Raw genomic sequence first — 19,844 nt, 5'->3', positions numbered from 1 at the left:
TCTATAGAAATAAAATTTTCACAAAATAATCTACTGAAATAAAATTTTGACTAAATTTTCTATAGAAATGAAATTTTGACACAATTCTCTACTGAAATAAAATTTTGACAAAATTTTCAATAGAAATAAAAATTTGACAACATTTTCTAGAGAAACAAAATTTTTACAACATTATCTAGAGGAACAAAATTTTGACAAAATTTTCTACAGAAACAATATTTTTGCCAAATTTTCTATAGAAATTAAATTTTGACAAAATTTTCTAGAGAAACAAAATTCTGCCAAATTTTCTATAGAAATAAAATTTTGACAAAATTTTCTACTGAATTAAAATTTAAACAAATATATATACAGAAATAAAATTTTGCCAAATTTTCTATAGAAATAAAATTTTGACAAAATTTCCAATAGAAATGAAATTTTGACAAAATTTTCTAGAGAAACAAAATTTTGCCAAATTTTCTATAGAAATAAAATTTTGACAAAATTTTCTAGAGAAACAAAATTCTGCCAAATTCTCTACAGAAATAAAATTTTGATAAAATTTTCAATAGAAATAAAAATTTGACAACATTTTCTAGAGAAACAAAATTTTGACAACATTTTCTAGCGGAACAAAATTTTGACAACATTTTCTACAGAAACAAAATTTTTGCCAAATTTTTTATAGAAATGAACTTTTGACAAAATTTTCTATAGAGATAAAATTTGGACAACATTTTTTAATGAACTAAAATTCTCCACAGAAATAAAATTTTCACAAAATTCCCTATAGAAATGAAATTTTGACAAAATTTTCAATAGAAATAAAAATTTGACAAAATTTTCTAGACAAATTTTTTTTCTGTAGAAATATTTGTTAAAATTGTAGTTCATTAGAAAATTTTGACAAAATTTTCTACAGAAATGAAATTTTGACAAAATTTTCTACAGAGATCAAATTTGGACAAAATTTTCTAATGAACTAAAATTTTAACAAAGATTTCTACAGAAATAAAATTTTGTCAAAATTTTCTATAGAAATGAAATTTTGACAAAATTTTCTATAGAAATAAAATTTTGACAACATTTTGTAGAGAAACAAAATTTTGATAAAATTTTCTGTAGAAATAAAATTTGGAAAATATATTATACAGAAATAAAATTTTGCAAACATTTCTATAGAAATGAAATTTTGACAAAATTTTCTATAGACATAAATAGAAATAAAAATTTTGAATGGAAATAAAAGTTTGACAAAATTTTCTATCGAAGTAAAATTTTGGAAAATTTTTAACTTTTAAATCGTATTTATTTAATTTGGAAAAATGGACCGCTTGTACGAATTTTGGTCCAATTTTGTTGGGCCAAAATAAAAGTCCGTTAATAAATCCGCATTACGACAGTTACTTTAAAGTAAAGAATATTTTCTTAATTTCAAAAAAAAAAAAGTTTAAACCAAAGATGCAAAATCCTCATAATAAGTATTAGCCTAGAAAAATATTTTTAACAAAAATTAAACATTTGTTCTGAGTATAGCCATAACAATAATAATATATTTTTTTCTCTTTTAGAAACCCCCAAATGAGGCCATAAAAAGAAAACGAGCCATGTCAATGGAGAAATAGGCTAAAAACAAAATATATTGGTAAGTGTTTTAATATTCAATGAAAGTTATTTAGAACTTAGAAAGGGAACTTAATTTATAATGTTTGACTCTAAAATTTCTTCCAAAACAAAGAGTTTGTTAATCCTTACACCAGAAACTCACCCTATACTGCATTTCTTAGATTTCAAATTGATTATGCCTCCATGATTTGGGGACATTCTTGTTGAAAAATTGCAAAAGAAATTTTTTATATTTTTTTTGTTTTGCCTTATTTCATTTGTTAATTATCTACCTTCGTACGAAGATAGATATAGAATACCTTGCATTATTTGGACTTTACAATGTGCTTAAGTTAATGCTTAATTTAACTCTACATTTTATCTACTTTTTATTCAGCTAGTATGTAAGGATTGTAATCCATAGTCTTTCATTTTCATTTTAATTTAAAATTGCTTATTTTCCTTGAAAAAGTTTTAGTTTGAAATAAAAAAGCTTTAATTTTATTTGAAAAAAAAAAATTAACAAGACCACCTAATTACGAATTATTTTTAGCGGACCATTTTTCCAAATTAAATTAATATCATTTAAAATATATTTTGTCAAATTTTTATTTCTATTCAAAATTTTTATTTCTATAGAACATTTTGTCAAAATTTTATTTCTATAGAAAATTTTGTCAAATTTTTATTTCTGTAGAAATTTTGTAAAATTTTTATTTCTATAGAAATTTTTTCAAATTTTTATTTCTATAGAATTTTTTTCAAAATTTTATTTCTATAGAAAATTTTGTTAAAATTTTATTTCTATAAAAACTTTGTCATAATTTTACTTCTATAACAAATGTCGTCAAGATTTTGTTTCTATAGAAAATGTCGTCAAAATTTTATTTCTATAGAAAATTTTGTCAATATTTTATTTCTATAGAAAATTTTGTCAAAATTTTATTTGTATAGAAATTTTGTCAAATTCTTATTTCTATAGCAATTTTTGTCAAAATGTTATTTCTAAGAAAATTTTGTCATAATTTTATTTCTGTAGAAAATGTTGTCAAAATTTTATTTCTATAGAAAATGTCGTCAAGATTTTATTTCTATAGAAAATTTTGTTAAAATTTTATTTCTATAGAAAATTTTGTTAAAATTTTATTTCTATAAAAACTTTGTCATAATTTTACTTCTATAGAAAATGTTGTCCAGATTTTATTTCTATAGAAAATGTTGTCCAGATTTTATTTCTGTAGAAAATTTTGTCAAAATTTTACTTCTATAGAAAATGTCGTCAAGATTTTATTTCTATAGAAAATGTTGCCAAATTTTATTTCTATAGATTTTTTTTTCAAAATTTTATTTCTATAGATAATTTTATTAAAATTTTATTTCTATAGAAAATTTTGTTAAAATTTTATTTCTATAAAAACTTTATCATAATTTTACTTCTATATAAAATGTCGTCAAGATTTTATTTCTATAGATAAATTTGTCAAAAGTCAATTTCTATAGAAAATTTAGACAAAATTTTTTTCTATAGAAACATTTTATTTCTATAGAAAATTTTTTGAATATTTTATTTCTATAGAAAGTTATCGCAAGTTCTACAGAAATGTTTTTTTTTTTTCAAAATTTTATTCTGTAGAAAACTTTGTTAAAATTTTAGTTTATTAGAAAATTTTGTCCAAATTTTATTTCTACAGAAAATTGTGTTAAAATTTCATTTCTATAGAAATTTTGTCAAATTTTTATTTCTATAGAAATTTTTGTCAAAATGTTATTTCTAAGAAAATTTTTTCATAATTTTATTTCTGTAGAAAATGTTGTCAAAATTTTATTTCTATAGAAAATGTCGTCTAGATTTTATTTCTATAGAAAATTTTGTTAAAATTTTATTTCTATAAAAACTTTGTCATAATTTTACTTCTATAGAAAATGTCCAGATTTTATTTCTATAGAAAATTTTGTTAAAATTTTAGTTCTATAGAAATTTTTTCCAAAATTTTATTTCTATAGAAGATTTTGTTAAAATTTTATATCTTTAGAAAATTTTGTTAAAATTTTATTTCTATAGAAAATTTTCTTTAAAATTTTATTTCTATAGAAAATTTTGTTAAAATTTTATTTCTATAAAAACTTTGTCATAATTTTACTTCTATAGAAAATGTCGTCAAGATTTTATTTCTATAGAAAATTTTGTCATAAGTCCATTTCTATAGAAAATTTAGCCAACATTTTATATCTATAGAAAATTTTGTGAATATTTTATTTCTATAGAAAATTTGACAAAACTTTTATTTCTATAGAAAGTTATCGCAAGTTCTACAGAAATATTTTTTTTTCAAAATTTTATTCTATAGAAAACTTTGTTAAAATTTTATTTCTATAGAAAATTTTGTCCAAATTTTATTTCTATAAAAAATTGTGCTAAAATTTCATTTCTATAGAAAATTTGGCCAAAATTTTATTTTTATAAAAATTTATCGCAAAATTTAATTTCTTCCTATACATAATTTTGTACCTATACAACATTTTTCAATGTTTATTACAGTACAAAATTTTGTCAAAATTTTATTTCTATAGAAAATTTTGAAAAAAATACCGATTTGACGAAAATGGACCAAAATCAATCAAATTCCATTTGGTTCGACCATCGTACCAAATTCAAAAAATTTTGAACAAAATACCGATTTGACGAAAATGTACCAAAATCAATCAAATTCAATTTGGTCCGACGATCGTACCAAATTCAAAAAATTTAAATTTGTTTGGTCCGATCGGACCAAAATGGCAACCCTGTTCATCACTAATTGTCTCTCTCGCTCTCTTTTAATAACTCACTGCCAGCGTTGTCACAATGAATTTTTATTTTCGACCAATATTATTCCACAATTGGACCAAAATTCGTACCAGCAGACCATTTTTCCTAATTGAATTAATATAATTTAAGAGTTAAAATTTTGTCGAAATTTTTTTCTACAGAAAATTTTGTCAACATTTCATTTTTATAGAAAATTTTGTAAAAATTCTATTTCTATGGAAAATGTTGTTAAAATTTTACTTCTATAGAAAATTTTGACAAAATTTTATTTTTATAGAAAATGTTATCAAAAATTTAAATCTATAGAAAGTTTTGTGAAAAATTTATGTCTACAGAAAATTTTGTCAAAATTTTAGTTCTATAGAAAGTGATCGCAAAATTTTAGTCCTATAGAAATTTATTAAAAAATTACCGATTTGACGAAAACGGACCAAAATCAACCAAATTCCATATCAAAATTTTAGTTCTATAGAAAGTGATCGCAAAATTTTAGTCCTTTAGAAAATTTTTCAAAAATTACCGATTTGACGAAAACGGACCAAAATCAACCAAATTCCATATCAAAATTTTAGTTCTATAGAAAGTGATCGCAAAATTTTAGTCCTATAGAATTTTTTTAAAAAAATAGCGATTTGACGAAAACGGACCAAAATCTTGACATAAAAAGTTTCGTTTTAAATTAAAATAATTTCATTTGATTTGAAATGAAGTTTCATTTGAATTAACAATGCGTGTATATACGAAAGTATCTCATTTCCTGAATTAATTTTTATTCATAAAATTAATCAATGAATGCATTTCAAATGGTACATACCAAATGGAATTAAATGCGCAACCATTATTAATCAACCACCAACGCACTTTCCCATCGACCTACAATCATGCGTAACTCTATTCTATTCCCTCATCTTCATTGCAATATTTTGTAATACTGATAACCATTTTGTGACAATAGCAACAGTATTTCTGGGGGCGTCAAATGACCGACCGACCGACCGACATGTGACAACGGCGATTACTATAGTAAATTCAATTAGGCAAGCCATAACAACCGTCTTCTAATATATAATAGAATTAAAAAAAAAAAACAGTGGAACACATTTAAAGTAAAAGAACATTCTTTCAGCTCCCAAACATTTTTTTCTTGGATTCTCTATACAAATAACTTTGTTCATAATAAACACAGTTATTCGCAGAAAAAATTCCGTCGTTAAACTAATGCTAAAAATATTTTACGTTTATTGCAAAGAAAAATATTTTTGTATTAGTTAATATTTAAAATTTTTTTTTTAAGAAATTTTCCCCCATACAAAAACAATCGCTATTTCAATTATGTCTCAAAAATGTTATGAACTAAATGTGGGTATAAATTTAATATGAAAATCTTAAAAAATAGAATAAAATTTAGTTCAATTTTCCCACGAGTTAATTCATTCTTTCTGTGGTTTATGGTTATAACAAATTTTCATTAAAAATACTATATTTATTACGAATAAAAACAAAAACAAAATTTTAAATGTCCATATGTCAAACACAAAAAAAAAATCAAGCATATAGGGCCGTAAGTTCGGCCAGGCCGAAGCTTATGTACCCTCCACCATGGACTGCGTAGAAACTTCTACTGAAGACTCACCCACAATCGAATTACTTGGGTTGCGGTAACACTTGTCGATGGCAAGGTATCTTAAAACTTCCTAACACCGTAATATATACCACATAGTCCATGCGTGGTATATATTAAACTAAAAAAGGCCGATTATAATTAAGTTTAAAGTTTCTATAGAAATAAAATTTTGACAAAATTTTCTAAAGAAGTAAAATCTGGAAAAAATTTCTATAGAAATAAAATTTGGAAAAAATTTTCTATAGAAATAAAATTTTGACAAAATTTTACATAGAAATAAAATTTGGAAAAAATTTTCTATAGAAATAAAATTTTGACAAAATTTTCTATAGAAATAAAATTTTGACAATGTTTTCTATAAAAATAAAATTTTGGTAGATTATTTTTGGCTCGAGTGGCAACCATGATTATGAACCGATATGGACCAATTTTTGTGTGATTGGGGATCGGCTATGTATAACTATAGACCGATATGGACCACTTTTGGCATGATTATTAGCGGCCTTATACTAACACCACGTTGCAAATTTCAACCGGATCGGATGAATTTTGCTCCTCCAAGAGGCTCCGGAGGACAAATCTGAGGATCGATTTATATGGGGGCTATATATAATTATGGACCGATATGGACCAATTCTTGCATGGTTGTTAGAGACCATATACTAACACCACGTTGCAAATTTCAACCGGATCGGATGAATTTTGCTCCTCCAAAAGGCTCCGGAGGACAAATCTGGGGATCGATTTATATGGGGGCTATATATAATTATTGACCGATGTGACCCAATTTTTGCATGGTTGTTAGAGACCATATACTAACACCATGTACCAAATTTCAGCCGGATCGGATGAAATTTGCTTCTCTTAGAGCAATCCCAAACCAAATTTGGGGGTCCGTTTATATGGGGGCTATACATAAAAGTGGACCGATATGGACCAATTTCTGCATGGTTGTTAGAGAGCATATACTAACACCATGTACCAAATTTCAGCCGGATCGGATGAAATTTGGTTCTCTTAGATGCTCCGCTAGCCAAATCGGGGGATCGGTTTATATGGGGGCTATATGTAATTGTGGACCGATATGAACCAATTTCTGCATGGTTGTTAGAGAGCATATACTAACACCATGTACCAAATTTCAGCCGGATCCGATGAAATTTGCTTCTTTTAGAGCAATCGCAAGCCAAATTTGGGGGGTCCGTTTATATGGGGGCTATACGTAAAAGTGGACCGATATGGACCAGTTTTTGCACGGTTGTTAGAGACCATATACTAACACCATGTACCAAATTTCAGCCGGATCGGATGAAATTTGCTTCTATTAGAGCAATTGCAAGCCAAATTTGGGGGGTCCGTTTGAGCAATATTTCGATTTGTTACAAACGGAATGACAAACTTAATATACCCCCATCCTATGATGGAGGGTATAAAAAAAATAAAAAAATTGTGTTTAACTTTCGACTAAATTACGAAATATTAATGGCATCGAAAAATTAAAAGTAAAAGTTAAATTTGAGAATGTTTCGATAATAATAAAGTCAATTAAGTGACTAAATATACACCCACAAAAAAGACATCGAAATTGTTTATAGCCGATTTAACGTTATTTTAGTTCATGCAATTTTTTTTTTGATTTTAGTTGAATTTTGTCATATGTAAATAAATTTTTCTTATTTTAATTATTTTTATACAAATGAAGTACACAATTTTACTAAATATGAAAATAGTTCATATTTTCCTACAATGGGTGAAGTTAGCTAAAATTGAGTTCATAAGTTTCTAAAATGAGTAAATTTTATTTAAATTGTGTCTGTCATATAGACATTTTAACAATATTTAATTCCAATTTTCTCTTCCAAAATATGGAATTTTATTAAACAACAGAAAAACATATTATATAAAAAAAAGTTCTTCAATTTGACAAAAATTATTAAATAATTTTTATCATGTTGCAATTACTAAAATATTTTAGTTAAATTTTTCTAATATAAACCCATATTTTCTTTTTCATGGTGGGTTCACTTTTTTTATTTATTTATTTATTATTTATTTTATTATAATTACAAATTACAATAAACTTATTTATACGGGCACTAGCAACTACACGGATGAAAAAGACTGTTTTTCATATGTTTGGCTATAAACATTATATGTTTGGAACACAAATTTTTAAACACAATATTTTTGAGTGCAAGCATATAATGTTCATAAACTAGCATAACATGTTTGGGACATATATGTTAATATGTTAGAACATATTATGTTTGGGACATAAAATGTTTGTAAATATAATATGCTTGGATGCAAACATATATTAATTTAGAAATAGCCTATAAACATATATGTGTTTAGTAGCTTGGAGCGCTATTTAACAGGGAGCGATATTGAATTAAGTTGGTGGTTGTTGCTTGTTATTACAAAATTAACATTTTATTTTTCCTTGGGCAATTGATCAGCTACTTCTTTGATCCTTACAAACTGTGTGGTCCGCTGTTCGAATCCCCGTCCGGCAAAAGGAAAATTAAAATAAAAAAATCATACAATTGAATAATTTCTTCTACAATGTTTGTATTACAGAAAAAGGTGCTAAGAACTAAAAAATCTCGTGGAAGTGAGAAAGATGTGGGGGAATATACAATTGGGCAGAAACAAAATTTTGAGCATTCAGGTCGAAAACCTATGTTGTTAGCACCTATATTACCTGTTTATTTTCATAATTCATTATGATTGTAAATATATAAATAAATAAATAAAATTTTGAGCACAATATTGTTTGGGAGAATTTTTTTTAAGCATATAATATTTTTGGGTGCAAAATGCTTCCAAACATATTATATGTTCACATAATAACATATTGTATTTTGGAAGACAACATTATTGAATTTGGATGCAAAAATACAAAATCTTTGGAACTTAGACTACCCAAACATGTATTGTTTAGACCAATATGCTTTCAAACATATTATATATTGGAAGAGATCAAACATATAAATGTTTGGGCAATACCCAAAAATATATATGCTTGAAGCAAAATATGTTTGGGAGTATATGTTACAGAAGCGATCTTTTGTGAGCGTGTAGAGGCTATCGGCCTACCACTTTTTTTCTGTGTGTATTATCATATAACGAACTAAAAATTCTGATCCTGTGAGTTCGTAATAGCCATGTTCAGCTGTATTTACATTTGCTCTACCAGATGTCATGAATGTATGCATTGCCTCCAACGATTGTGTTGGAAATTTCTCAAATATTACTACTTTTATGTACATCAGAGACAGCAATCTTTTTATACCCTCCACCATAGGATGGGAGGTATATTAACTTTGCCATTCCGTTTGTAACACATCGAAATATTGCTCTAAGACCCCATAGAGTATATATATTCTGGGTCGTGGTAAAATTCTGAGTCGATCTGAGCATGTCCGTCCGTCTGTTGAAATCACGCTAACTTCCGAACGAAACAAGCTATCGACTTGAAACTTGGCACAAGTAGTTGTTATTGATATAGGTCGGATGGTATTGTAAATGGGCCATATTGGTCCACTTCTACGTATAGCCCCCATATAAACGGACCCCCAAATTTGGCTTGGGATTGCTCTAAGAGAAGCAAATTTCATCCGATCTGGCTGAAATTTGGTACATGGTGTTAGTATATGGTCTCTAACAACCATGCCAAAATTGGTCCATATTGGTCCATAATGACATATAGCCCCCATATAAACCGATCCCCCGATTTGGCTTGCGGAGCCTCTTAGAGGAGCAAAAGTCATCCGATCCGATTGAAATTTGGTACGTGGTGTTAGTATATTGTCTCTAACAATCATGTCACAATTGGTCCATATCGGTTCATAATTATATATAGCCCCCATATAAATCGATCCCTAGATTTGTCCTCCGGAGCCATTTGGAGGAGCAAAATTCATCCGATCCGGTTGAAATTTGGTACATGGTGTTAGTATATGGTCTCTAACAACCATGCCAAAATTGGTCCATATCGGTCCATAATTACATATAGCCCCCATCCCCAGATCCCCAGATTTGTCCTCCGGAGCCTTTTGGAGGAGCAAAATTCATCCGATCCGGTTGAAATTTCCAACGTGGTGTTAGTATATTGTCTCTAAACACCATGCCAAAATTGGTCCATATCGGTCTATAGTTATATATAGCCGATCCCCAATCACACAAAAATTGGTCCATATCGGTTCATAATCATGGTTGCCACTCGAGCCAAAAATAATCTACCAAAATTTTATCTTTATAGAAAACATTGTCAATATGTTATTTCCATAGAAATTTTTTTTTTTATTTTTTTGACCGAATTTGGTTGAAATTTTGCACTAGGAGTACAATTAGTAGTATAGTCAAGTGTGCAAAATTTGATTGAAATCGGTTCAGATTTAGATATAGCTCCCATATATATCTTTCGCCCGATATGGACTAATATGGTTCTAAAAGTCAGAGTTTTGGCCCAATTTGGTTGAAATTTTGCACAGGGAGTAGATTTAGCATTGTAGCTATGCATGCCAAAGTTGGTTGAAATCGATTCAGATTTAGATATAGCTCCCATATATATCTTTCGCCCGATATGCGCTTATATGGACCCAGAAACCAGAGTTTTATCCCGATTAGCTTGAAATTTTGCACAAGGAGTAAAATTGGTAGTGTAGTCATGTGTGCCAAATTTGATTGAAATCGGTTCAGATTTAGATATAGCTTCCATATATATGTTTTTCTGATTTCGACAAAAATGGTCAAAATACCAAAATTTTCCTTTTTAAATCGCCACTGCTTAGTCGAAAAGTTGTGAAAATGACTCTAATTTTCCTAAACTTCTAATACATATATATCGAGCGATAAATCATAAATAAACTTTTGCAAAGTTTCCTTACAATTGCTAGTACATTAGCCAACTTAAATTTTGAGTCTATAGATTTTGTAAAAGTCTATCAAATTCTGTCCAAATCGAGTAATATTTAAATGTATGTATTTGGGACAAACCTTTATATATAGCACCCAACACATTTGACAGATGTGATATGGTATCGAAAATTTAGATCTACAAAGTGGTGCAGCGTATAATATAGTCGGCCCCGTCCGACTTTAGACTTTCCTTACTTGTTTCTATAGAAAATTGTGTCAAAATTTTATTTCTATAGAAAATTTTTTCCAGATTTTATTTCTATAGAAATTTTTTTCCAAATTTTATTTCTATAGAACATTTTTTCCAGATTTTATTTCTATAGAAAATGTTGTCAAAATTTTATTTCTATAGAAACTTTAAACTTAATTAATTACGTATTTAATCGGCCTTTTTTAGTTTAATCTATACCACGTAAGGAGTATGTGTTATATATTACGGTATTAGGAAGTTTTAAGATACCTTGCCATCGGCAAGTGTTACCGCAACCCAAGTAATTCGATTGTGGATGACAGTCTTCAGTAGAAGTTTCTACGCAATCCATGGTGGAGGGTACATAAGCTTCGGACTGGCCCAACTTACGGCCATATATACTTGTTTATTGCTAATAAACATTAAAAATATGAAAAGTTGTAAAATTCAATTTATAGCGCTAGTTTGGAAGTAAGTAATCACACAGTTAAGTGATAAATTGTCATTGTATAAAGATTTACGTAATTTCCAAGTTTTCAGCATTAATTGAAAGCATGGGAATGCAAAGTTGAGCTTAATATGTATCCTCAGCGGCAAAGAATATTGCGAGAAAATTGTAATATATTCTAGATTTTTAAAGTTCTTGCTATTTATCATATATTTTCATGGAGGTTGATCGCATATCCATGAACGGTAAATCAAGATAGGGATAACATTCAAAATCGCCGCTTTATTTAGTCCACGCAGTGACTGTCCCATTCACCAGATGCTAATTGGAATTGGAATAGAGTTTTTCACGCAATAAATATGAAGTTTCGAAGAAATCAAAAAAAAAAAAAAGATGTAACAACGTTTGCCAACCCCGTTTAATTATTCATTGTGTATTTGAACGTCAAAAAACAAATATTTTTAATAATAAATGAATCACCTAATACATATGCATACACGAATAAAATATGCATATACACCTTTTATACAAGTGATTGCTGATTTATAATCTGCAAGTTACAATTCAAAATTTGTTGTCCTATACAATGTCCATGAGTGTCATATACTCTTACATACATTGTATAGGACAACAAATTTTGAATTGTAACTAAGAGATTGTTATTTTGCAACGCAAATACATTTTAGAAAGATAAATAGATAGATGTTTGAGTGCGAATGTAGACAGTTAGGCTCTCTTATTTTTACGTTAATCTGATATGCATCTCTTTAGTCTATTGCATAAACAAAAATGAACTCTCAAAAAATAGAGCAAGAGAGAGAGAGAGAGAAATGTAAAAAACGGCAATGCCCAGGGCTGCCAATTTTGCCGATTTATCGGCATTTTGACGATTTTTTACTCACAAAATGGACAATTCCGATTTTAACGATATTAACTAAGTTCTTTAGACACACAGTTCAGCGAGTTAAAGTTTTTACATTTTGAAGAAATTTTGAAAATATTACAATAAATTTGAATAAAATTAAAAAAAAAATCGGAAACAAACCTGGAGTACTTTGGCTTTTCGAGTTTTGTCAAAATTCATACAAATAATCATGATTCTTCCAAACTCCACAGCAAACGTAGAAATTTTTAAGCAAAAAACTAAAATTAGATGATAGCTGGAGAATAATTCATTGGATGGAATATTCTGTTCAAAAAATAACCTAAAATGAAAAATTGATAATGATTTACTCAGAATGTGCAATAGAAACGTTTACTAATTATGATAAAATTCTAGTACAGTATAAAAAAAATAACCACATATAGACATATCTATTTTTGTTTAACCAGAAAATAATTTTTATGGAAATGTTATTCGTATACAAAACTGATTTCTTTTTATATTTTTTTTTTTTTTATTGAAGTGCATAGTTGTGTACATTAATTTTCTGTTTTGTATATGAAATAAATACTTTTGTTCTGTGTTTACCCAAAAAAATATGTTTAATTTTAATATTATGTATATTGCCGATTTTTTGACGATTTTTAAAATGCAAGTGCCGATTAAAGGGTGATACGGTCAAAATTTGGTCAATATAAACTTGACGTATTTCTTTCAATTTTGCATTTAAAAAACCTGAACACCCCTCATTTTGAAGGTGTGTGTGTGTGTAGAATGTTGCTCCTATTTTGATTTTGGAATTCACTCTTCAGTTGTCAAAATGCCGTCCAAGCAAGCGTACCAAAACTTTGCTCGCGCATCGCGAAAATCCGAGCTACTCGCACGCAAAGCTGGCAAAATCGCTAAAAGTTGCCAAATCAACCGTTACAAATGTAATTAAAGTGTTTGGGGAACGTTTGTCGACAGCCAGGAAGTCTGGATCGGGGGAAAATCGAAAACCGGAAGCCGCTAAGACGAAGAGTTGCCGGTAGTTTCAAGCGAAACCCTAACCTCTCTCTCCGAGATGCCGCAAATAAGCTGGGTGTATCGTCTACAACAGTGCATCGAGCCAAAAAAACGAGCCGGACTATCGATTTACAAGAAGGTAGTGACTCCAAACCGCAATGATAAACAAAATACGACGGCCAAAGCGCGATCCCGGAGGCTGTACACGACGATGCTGACGAAGTTTGACTGCGTGGTAATGGACGACGAAACCTACATCAAAGCCGACTACAAGCAGCTTCCGGGACAGGAGTTTTATACGGCAAAAGGAAGGGGAAAGGTAGCAGATATTTTCAAGCACATAAAACTGTCAAAGTTCGCAAATAAATATCTGGTTTGGCAAGCCAACTGTACCTGTGGCTTGAAAAGCAGCATTTTCATAGCTTCCGTGACTGTCAACCAAGAAATTTACGTGAAAGAGTGTTTGAATAAACGTCTGCTGCCTTTCCTGAAGAAACACGGTTGTTCCGTACCGGTTTGGCCGGATTTGGCATCTTGCCATTACGGTAAAAAGGCCATGGAGTGGTACGCCGCCAACAACGTGCAGGTGGTTCCCAAGGACAAGAATCCTCCCTACACGCCAGAGCTCCGCCCAATTGAGAAATACTGGGCTATTGTCAAGCGGAACCTAAAGAAGACCAAAAAAACTGCTAAGGACGAGCATCAGTTCAAGGCAAACTGGCTTTCTGCGGCGAAGAAGGTGGACAAGGTGGCTGTACAAAATCTGATGGCAGGTGTCAAGCGTGAGGCCCGGAAATTCGAATTTGGAAAAGCGAAAGCTTAACTGAATATTTTTCCTGAATTTTATACTAATTGAACTTGAAAAAGAAATATAATTTGATTTTTTAAATAAATGATTTCACCGATTTACACGCGTTTTCCCTTGACCAAATTTTGACCGTATCACCCTTTATATGAAATAAATACTTTTGTTCTGTGTTTACCCAAAAAAAAAATATGTTTAATTTTAATATTATGTATATTGTCGATTTTTTGACAATTTTTAAAATGCAAGTGCCGATTATGACGATTTTTATTGAAAAAAGTGACGATTTTTCTTGAAATTGGCAGCCCTGGGCAATGCGCAAAAAGCCAAAACTCCATAAGTAAAAAACAAATCTCTTAAATGCATCGCATCATCATAAGTTCGGGTTGATTTTTATATCAAATCTCTCAACGTTTACAGCTGTGTTAGTCGATGTTATGACAGCCCAGCAGGAAAATTACGAAGTACCGCATAAATCATGCCTTCTTAACCCATGATTTTCGGATCCTTAATACCTTCCCATATGCCTTCTCCAATAATGCATGCTAAAATGCCTTGCACTTCCTTTCTAAAAAATGCCCGCAAACATTATTCTGTGCCTTCTTTGAGAATTGGAAAAAGAAGGACCTACATTATTGTTATAAGAACGAAAATTCAGTTTTACTTACAGTATTAATCAAATCTTGAATTCGTGAAATTGAATCTGACTTTAGGTGAAAGTAAAAGCAATATTTCCTCCTTGAGAGTTAAAGAAGCAAACAAATTGTCTTTGATAGATCAGCTCCGCCCATTCTCTCTAGTAATTTTGACAACTTGTCAAATTTGAGTCACTTTTACAAGTTTTCGACTTAGCAGTGGCGATTTTATTAGGAAAATGTGGGTATTTTGGTCATTTTTGCCCAAATCGGAAAAGTATATATATGGAAGCTATATAGAAATCTGAACCCATTTCAACCAAAATTGACATGCATACTTAGTATTTTAATTCTACTCCCTGTGCAAAATTTCACCTATATCGGACTACAAATTTGAACTCTGTGGTCATATGACGGAAAATCGGGCGAAAGTTATATATGGGAGCTATATCTAAATCTGAATCGATTTCAATAAAATTTATCACACTTGACTACACAACTAATTGTACTCCTAGTGCAAAATTTCAACCAAATTGGGCCAAAACTTTGGCTTCTGGGGTCATATAAGTCTATATCGGGCGAAAGATGTATATGAGAGCTATATCTCAGTCTGAACCGATTTCAATCAAATTTGGCACACTTGACTACACTACTAATTGTACTCCTAGTGCAAAATGTCAACCAAATTGGGGTAAAACTCTGGCTTCTGGGACCGTATTAGTCCATATCGGGCGAAAGATATATGGGAGCTATATCTAAATCTGAACCGATTTCAATAAAATTTGGCACACTATACTAACACTATACGATAAAGTGTTATGTTTGTGCAAAATTTCAAGCAAATCAGGGTAAAACTCTGGCTTCTGGGTCCATATAAGTGCATATCGGGCGAAAGATATATGGGAGCTATATCTAAATCTGATCCGATTTTTTCCAAAATCAATAGGGTTCTATTCTGACCGAAAACAGGAACTTGTGCCAAATTTGAAGGCGATTAGACTTAAACTGCGACCTAGACTTTGATCACAAAAATGTGTTCACAGACAGACAGACGGACGGACATGGCTAGATCGACTCAGGGACCCACCCTGAGCATTATTGCCAAATACACCATGTGTCTATCTCATCTACTTCTGGATGTTGCAAACATATGCACTAACTAATAATAGCCTGTTCCACACACGCACAGAAAAACCATGTTTGGACATGGTTGCCGCATCCATTTAATGCTTATCTAGAGCATGTAATTGCCGCGAAAACCATGTATTTTGTCTTTGTAAAAATAGTTTTCGAGCGGAGAAAAATATATGTTGGCAATAAGCATTTAAATGGTTCTCAAATGCCGCAAACATGTTTTATCATTTAAATGATAGAATTTGAAACCATTAAATGGTCGGGAAAATCATGTTCCTGACCATTCCATTTTTTTACTTTTTTACAGGGAAAAAAGTATTTTTATAGATTGAGTATAGACATGTCTAGAACCATTACATGGCCATAAAGACCATTTACATTTTTTAACTTTTTTGCAGCGAAAAGAATTTTATAAAAACATTGACCAGGTACACACGATTTTCATTTTGCGCGTCAGTCGTGTGTTGATTGTTTCTTGGAATGGACGGAGAATACGGATTTTTTGTGTTTTGTGTTAATTTATTTATTCAGAAGTGGCACGTGGTTTTATGTGGCCACACGCTCACAAAAAATCGCTTCTGTAACATATACTCCCAAACATATTTTGCTTCAAGCATATACATTTTTGAGTATTGCCCAAACATTTATATGTTTGATCTCTTCCAATATATAATATGTTTGAAAGCATATTGGTCTAAACAATATATGTTTGGGTAGTCTAAGTTCCAAACATTTTGTATTTTTGCATCCAAATTCAATAATGTTGTCTTCTAAAAAACAATATGTTATTATGTGAACATATAATATGTTTGGAAGCATTTTGCACCCAAAAATATTATATGCTTAAAAAAAATTCTCCCAAACAACAGCGGACCACACAGTTTGTAAGGATCAAAGAAGTAGCTGATCAATTGCCCAAGGAAAAATAAAATGTTAATTTTGTAATAACAAGCAACAACCACCAACTTAATTCAATATCGCTCCCTGTTAAATAGCGCTCCAAGCTACTAAACACATATATTGTTATAGGCTATTTCTAAATTAATATATGTTGCATCCAAGCATATTATATTTAAAAACATTTTATGTCCCAAACATAATATGTTCTAACATATTAACATATATGTACCAAACATGTTATGCTAGTTTATGAACATTATATGCTTGCACTCAAAAATATTGTGTTTAAAAATTTGTTTTCCAAACATATAATGTTTATAGCCAAACATATGAAAAACAGTCTTTTTCATCCGTGAACATGGCATCAACGTCACTACCTCTAGAAGGTATACGAATAGAAGCGAGAGGCAAGGCCTTGGTCTCCCATCCAATCCTACACTCAAAAAAAAGTGAAATCTCTATTTCACTAAAGCCAATTTAACTTTATTTTAGTTCATGGAGTTATTATGTTTCTAGAAAGTTTCCTCTACTCTAATAATTTTTTGTGTACGTTAGTTAAATTAACTAAAACCGAAGAAAAAAATATACACAAATGAAGGATAAAGATTAACTAAATTCGCGCCTTCCACAACATAGTTCAATATTTCTTTAAATTGGCAAATTTTACTACAAATGCGTTCATCATGAACTTCGTATGTCACTAAAGACATTCTTGCAATTTTGAACTCCAATTTTTTCCTTCAAACTACAAAATTTTCTTTAACAAATGAAAAAAAAAATAAAAAATTTTCTTGAATTTGTCGAAAAATATTTACTTATTTTTATGACATCGGCGTGATGCCAGCTTTTGTTATACTGTTTAGTTAAAATTTTCTAAAATTAACCGACATTTTTCTTCCTAGTGGGTTCACTGTTTTTTCAGTGTATGTTATTTTGAAATGAACATGTAATGCAGCGTCCAGGCCTTATAGCTAGCCGAACAGCACTTCCATCAACGATTCCACGTCGCTTCCATTTCCCGCTGGGAGGCGTTTGAAAATAAAATAATAAAAAATAAAAACAACCACTTGGCACAGTTTTTGACACACATCACATTGTTGATGTAATGTATACACACACACCCACACCCACATATAAAATTCTCAATGGTTTTACACATGGCAGGAAAGGCGTTCGCAGTCATCCCATCCCAATTGATCCAAATTAATTTTTAAATGAAACCTGTTTCAATCACGGAAATAATAATATCAATGCCCGTGCCAATTAAAAAGTTAATTAAAAACATATGCATTAACTTATAATACCCTGGTCCACAGTGTGGCGCAGGGTATACAAATAAAAATGTAATATTTACATACAGAAGAGGTACATTCACATCCCAGTTGATCCAATTAATTCAATTCTTGTTTTATCCTTTAGAAAAAAATTACTTAAAAAGTAAATTTTTCCAAAATCTAAATGACCCAAAAAAATAAGTTCAACTACATTGAAAAAAAAATATTTTTTTGTTTTCGATCACGAAATTAATCGATCCATTTAATTTTTAATTGAAATGTCTTTAATCACAGAAATATTAATATCAATCACCAAAGTAAATTAAAAACTTAATTTGTCCAATTAAAAAATGAATTGATACGATTAATTGTTGTGATTAAATTTTGTTTCAATTGAAATTTTTTTTTTGGAAAATTCTTTGGTGATATTTTTCTGTTTATCGTTATTATAGCAACGCATTATGAAAACCTTAAAAAATGGACGTACAATTTTCGCATGTGGTAGTTAAATGTTTAAAATGTTTACCTTTTTTGTGTATGTGTGTTTTTTTTTTTGTAAGCATTGGTCTTTCCCGAAGTTTTTTTTCCCAAAGCATCATTTGTCTATGCAAATTCTTTAAACTCCAATATCAATAGAATTGACGTAATTATTTAATAATTGATCAATTAATTCATTCATTAAAGCTATTGGCAACCATATTTTGTTTGCATTAGTGGCAAGAGATGTTTGTTGTTTTTTTTTTAATTTACATGTATTGATTGCAGTTACTCATTTTGCATTGCCGAACCATTCTCTCTCTCTCTCTCTGAATCGCTCTCTTTAAAATTCTCAATTATAGAATTGCAATCAAATTGCATATGATAACATATTTGTTATTGCTCCGGTTTTACATTATTTGTTGTCCATGACGTTTTTACTAATACATCAAGTATTTCTAAGTTAGCCCTTTGTCAATGTATTGGTGTTGTCTGTGGTTGTGGTTTTTATGCAGCAGACGATAAAAAAAAGTGGTGTTGTTAGTTTGTGTGAAACTATTATGGGCTCTGGTCTTTATAGCTGAGAATAGGGGTGAGAATGAGTGAGCGAAAAACGTAAACTGACCTTACCCAACATAAAATGCTTTGTTGGCGACACCCCATTCAAGTGTGTAATATATCTTTATTGCACTCACTATAGTGAGGCCTTTATTTGTTTATTGCTTCGATCAAATGTATTGACGTATATGAGTTCTTCAGTTACTACACATACTACATACGTATATGACTGGACATTAAAATGACCGACTGCATTTACATATCAGAACGTACGTATGTTTTCGTATGGTGACGACTATATGTATATGCAAATAACCAATTTGCTCATTGCATGCATCATGCAATGAGTTTTAAAAAAGGCAATTTTTTTTTTACAGATTTGTAGGCAAAAACCCAAGCAAAATAAAAAAAAAATATCTGTAATTAATATTCAATTGATTTGTACCAGACAAATAAATATGGGCTTATTTGGCAGGCATATACATACATACATATGCATGTGTATTTACATTGCATATATGCAAATGATTATTGATTCGACATACAAAATAGTACACTTAATCGTAAATATCCGGCCTGGTCTGGTCGTATT

At 29.8% G+C, this 19,844-nt stretch overlaps 1 protein-coding gene across 1 annotated transcript in view; it reads left to right on the top strand.

Annotated features, from left to right (window-relative positions):
- Positions 1–19,844, top strand: part of Oatp74D (Organic anion transporting polypeptide 74D) — a 111,074-nt gene that overhangs the window by 52,219 nt on the left and 39,011 nt on the right. Inside the window, exon 3 of the mRNA XM_075304606.1 lies at positions 1,554–1,627. The gene's annotated coding sequence lies outside the window, so the exon portion shown is untranslated. The remainder of the gene's footprint in view (positions 1–1,553; positions 1,628–19,844) is intronic.

This window comes from Haematobia irritans, chromosome 4 (assembly GCF_050003625.1).
Source record: "Haematobia irritans isolate KBUSLIRL chromosome 4, ASM5000362v1, whole genome shotgun sequence".
Classification (NCBI taxonomy): domain Eukaryota; kingdom Metazoa; phylum Arthropoda; class Insecta; order Diptera; family Muscidae; genus Haematobia; species Haematobia irritans.
Note: the sequence above shows the minus strand (reverse complement) of the source record. Positions and strands in the feature narration are given on the sequence as shown.